This window comes from Canis lupus, chromosome 11 (assembly GCF_011100685.1).
Source record: "Canis lupus familiaris isolate Mischka breed German Shepherd chromosome 11, alternate assembly UU_Cfam_GSD_1.0, whole genome shotgun sequence".
Lineage (NCBI taxonomy): Eukaryota > Metazoa > Chordata > Mammalia > Carnivora > Canidae > Canis > Canis lupus.
The window spans coordinates 28,211,339-28,216,268 of NC_049232.1; the positions used below are offsets into that span (position 1 = coordinate 28,211,339).

Consider the following 4,930-nt stretch of genomic DNA (forward strand, 5'->3'; position numbering starts at 1 on the left):
AAGAATTTGGATTTATCTTTCAGAAAGTATTATTCTCACTGGCCCTGGCCTGGGCCAAGAGAATGCAGGTTTGAAATTGTGAGCTTTTTGCGGGTGGTTAGCACTCTTGGAAAACATGATGCCTGGCAACAGTCTGTGGCAGGACTGAAAATACTGGTAAAGGGTTTAAGACTAACGATTCTTCCAGAACAACCAGCCTGACAATGAGTAATATGCCGTTTGATGTGAAAATTAGAAAACTGGCAGAGGAACCTGCAAGAGGGAAATTGGATTTCCAGAGAGACGAATGGGAGGCCATGCGGCTGAATAGAGTTCATAAGATGCAAACGCATGCAGGGGAGTGGCAATCCTCCCTCACTCCCAGCGCACAGAGCAAGTCCCTGTTGTTTATTTATTTGTGGGTGAAAAGCGAGCGCTCCGTGGCCCTGGTGTTTATTATCAAAATGGATGGATTCAATATCGAGCAATGATGTGTTCAAAATGAAAGCCACATCATTAAATGTTACAGGCATTTATTAACACAGTTTCCTCCTCTTGCAGATAAAACAGGCAGGTGCCACGTGACTTCAGTGTTTTCTCGTCTGGCTTTGTCGGAGGCTCCGTTTCCGGCAGGCAGTGCCGTGGAAGGCAAATCTGGGAAAAGCAGAGATATCCAGGAGGAAGTGATGAGGAATGGAGAACACCCAGAGGGCAGCCTTAAAGGGGAGGGCCCCAGCTTCTGAAAGCACAATGGGACTGTCCACTTACTGCTCTTTCTCTTTAGCTCCCCTATCATCTGTCCCATCAGCTCACCTGTTGGTTTCCCATCTCCTTTCTCTTCTCTCTTGCTGCATCTCTGGCTGCATCTCGTTGATCAAGGAATGGCTTCGATTCTTGTGAACTGTGACTTCTAACCTGGACACAACAATTATTGGGGTAGGTGTCAACCTTCATCTTGGGATCTTTTGAATGGTTCCACGCCCAGAGCAACTCCGTGCTAAAAAGACTGCACAGATTTGAATGGCTATGCTCCAACTGAAAGAAACCGACTTGGGAGAAATGACATAAATTCATTATTACTGAACTGAAACCTCTTTCTGCTCCAGGCAGAGAAGATAAATTACCACTCAAGTGATATAAAGTTATTTGAATGTTTCATTGGATCAAATGCATCAGGATGTCTGGAAATCTCTTCTCTTTTAAGTTGGAATTAAAGAATGGTTATCAGACGAATAATAGACACTATCATTTGCATACATTTCATCTCAAGAGACTTCTGAAGTTATGCAATACTCAAGTGGCTAATTGTTCTTCACACTCCTGACATATCAAGTTACAGCTAAGATTAAGGAGGACATATTGGTGACTGGGATGACCAGTGGGGCCCACAAGGAGGGCAAGGGCTGAAAGAGGGTATGGCTGATGGGGGCACCACGAGATCTTTTAAAGTGTTCCCATGAAGGACGTGAACTTGGCAAGTTTATTTAAAGCAGATTTTTTCCATGTCATCTGACTCCAGATAACAGTATTCAATGATGACCAAAATGCCAGTGCTTTTTTTTCTTTGATAGTCCCTTTTCATCAAAGACTTAAATTCTTTGAAATAGCCTCTAAAGTTGCCATTAAAGTTGCCATTAATTCCACCACCCACCGACTCTTGCAAATTCTTATTGAGTAGATCCGTGGTCTGAGATTTTGCTATGAATGGAATTAATTTTCGGTGTTTGCTTAGAATGTGTAACATCAGCAGGCTGATTTTTGAAAGTCCTTCCTGATTTCCTCATAATCCCATGAGACCTTCAAGGAAGCCTAGGCCCCATTTTATTTACTCTGAGCCTCCAGAGCCTAGTACAGAGCCAGGCTTGGAAATGATGTACTTTTCTTGTTGAGTAAAGATAGAAGTAGCCCATCTCCCATAGTGCCATTTTTGTTATGATTCTCAATATTACCCACACAGCTGTAGGGTACTCTGTAGACGTACAGGTGCTGGGCTGACAGGAATCTAGACTGGTTAGGCACTTCTAGCTTCAAATGAGAGACATTCCAGATTACCATCTGTAAGGTGGGCTTCCTACAAAAATAGAATACGAAGGTATGTGAGGTAGCAGGAGATGTCATCTTTGTCATGAGGTCACCTCTGTGGCACAGTGTCACCCAACACTCTATGTGTAATCCTGCACTTTCAAGCCTCTCTTAGATTAGCACTCTGGCATGACTCTGTGTGGTCAATGGACTGTGAGAGAAAATGACTGTGTGTCATTTCCCAGCATAGGCAGTTGAGACCCATTATCCTTAAATCCCACCTTTTTTGTCCCTTTCATGGGGACTTCAGAGACCCCAGATTTAGATTGTTCTGTTCTAATATGTCAAAGACTTCCCAGCCGGGGCTCCCTGGTGAGCGTGGGGCAATGTCCCCACTGAGTGCATTGCAATTATAATGTGAAAGAAAAACAAATTTTTATTGCGTTGAGTCACTGAGATGGGGGAATTTATTACTGCAGCTTAACAAATTCCCTGCAGATTTCCCCTTACATCTCATTGGCCAAACCTAAATGATAATGGTCACTCATAGCTGCAAGAAGGCCGAGAAAAATGGGAAGAGGATTGCTAATTTGGTTTGAATGAATCATGGTCTACCCTCTGGGGCTATCTCACCCCAGAAAAAGGTGGGGTTTGGTTACAAGGATGAAGTGAGGATGACATTGGGTAGGCACTGTCAGTGTCTGCCGAATCACCAGATACCGTTCAGGCTAAAGAGAGAAGATGCTAAAACCAAAAAGGAAGAGGTGGATACCCAGGTAATTCTAGAACTCCATGCCTCAGACTGTGTCCCAGAAACGTCTGATCCCACGTGGCTCCTCCTCCTGTGAGCTGTCAAGATGCCTGGTTAAGTGACTGTTAAACTGCCTTTCCTCCTACCTCCTGTCTCCCACCCCCCAAAGGCTGCCCTTGAGGTAGGGAGGGAAGTGATCCCCGCTATCCCGTTGCCAAATCTCTCAGAGAGGTTATGAGGCTGAACAGATTTGTGTTTGAAAAGGGCTTTGAAGCTCTGGCGTGAAAGGTACCACAGAAGTGCAAATGCCTGCAATTCATAGCCTGCTGAATGGAACAGGAACTGAATTGCTTTAAACTGGAATTTCAGGGCCTGTGCCTGGTGTCTGGGATTTGCACAATGCTTTTCTGAAAGCGCTTTCTTCTGTATAGACTGCTATTTGTTCTTTTAGTTCCTTACCCAAGTTAACTCTCAGTGTCTCCTTACCCATCTCCTCCAGAGGAAGGCCTCAGGCTGGAGAAGGTGAACTGTAAATTTCTCACTTTGGCTTTGAGAATGTTTATCACTTCTTTCCCTCACCTTCTCTGGTGTTCACTCCTTCAGCCACGCAGCAGTCCTTCTCAGGCCCTTCCGGTCAGGAGTGAAGGGGTGGGGAAAGGGCGGGAATTGAACCCCTATCAGCTAGACCCTAGGATTGGCCCCGTGGTGGGAGTGGGGTGGATTCTGAGGATAATGGTCTGATCCACCTCTACAAACTAACTGGAGGGTTGTTAAAGGTGCACCTACCCAGGCCCACCGATGTGGGATTGTCAGCCTGAGTTTCAGGAGTTTGCCTTTTTCCAAGCACGTGAGTGTTTGCCAGGGAGGAAGCTCAAGAAATTCCTTATATGATGAAAGAATTGTGCAAGAGTCACATTGTACCAGGTCCAATGCTAAGTATCTTCTCTATAATTTCTCATCTAATCTTACCCAACAGCCTAGGATATGGCTATAATTCTCTGTGTTCCTCCATTTTCCAGATGAAGAAACTTGGCCAAGGAACTTAGCCAGGATTGGGACCCAGGTTCTAATCAACCTGAGCATGATTGAGTTGTCTGTTTCCTCTCCCTGAGGATTAACATTTTAAAAACTATTTCAGGGCAAGAACACAGTGGAATGGATCTCCAGTGGTGATGTTTCTGGCAGCAGAACTGGCGGGAGGCTATTACCCAATGCTGTAGTGTCAGGAAGAGTTAAATCTTTTTGACAGTGCAATGGCCCCCTTTGGGTTTGCCCAAATGGCACCTGTTGTTGAAGTCAATAGAGCTTACAATTTAATTTCATCTGCCTGCAAACAATCTCTCTCATTAGGGGGTGGAGTCATGATAGGATTCTCCCAGCCATGCAGTCTCACTTTCTACAGAGGTAATGCATGAATACAGTCACTGTTTTCTGCAGAGAGCGAGGGAGAGTCTCACTCTACCCTCAAACTGCACATAATGAGAAAGGAAACCTCTGGGTAAGGAGAGAGGGGGAGGCAATGATTGAGGGTGAGGAGGGGTGAGAAGGGGTCAAGCTTGTACACAGGGCTCCTAGAAGTGCTTGTCTTTTCCCTCTGTGAGCTGTTTTCTGTCCACTTGTAGGCTAGTCATTATGTTCGATAGAATTTGAATGCTTCCATTATCCAAATGACAAGGAAGTGGCTTTTCTACGTGTTAGAGATGAACCCACCGCACAGGCATAAGGGACTCTTTCTGTTTTCAACTCTGATCCAATAGGACCCTTTGGTTCAGTAATAAAGGTGACGGTGATAAAGACACAAGTAATAGCAAGGATAGTACTGGTATAATTTGCTTGCTATTATACAGGGTGCTCTGCATAAATCTCTTTTTTAGAATGTATTTATTTATTTATTCACGAGAGACACACAGAGAGAGGCAGAGACGTAGGCAGAGGGAGAAGCAGGCTCCATGCAGGGAGCCCAAAATGGGACTGGACTCGATCCTGGGACTCCTGGGACTCCGAGATCACAACCTGAGCCCAAGGCAGGCGCTCAACCACTGAACCACCCAGGTGTCCCTGAATAAATCTCTTTGTTTACATCTGACAACAACTCTGTGAGCTAGGGATTTCTTTTTTTTTTTTTAAATTGGGGTTCAATTTGCCAACATATAGCATAACACCCAGTGCTCATCCCAT

At 44.9% G+C, this 4,930-nt stretch overlaps 1 long non-coding RNA gene across 1 annotated transcript; it reads right to left on the reverse strand.

Moving 5' to 3' along the window:
* Nucleotides 1–505: 505 nt before the first annotated feature.
* On the reverse strand, nt 506–3,461 carry LOC119874036. Its single transcript, XR_005366381.1, has 3 exons — nt 3,332–3,461; nt 793–894; nt 506–633 (listed from the first exon to the last, which is right to left on the reverse strand). It is a non-coding gene; the product is annotated as an uncharacterized LOC119874036 (long non-coding RNA).
* Between the last annotated feature and the right edge of the window lie 1,469 nt (nt 3,462–4,930).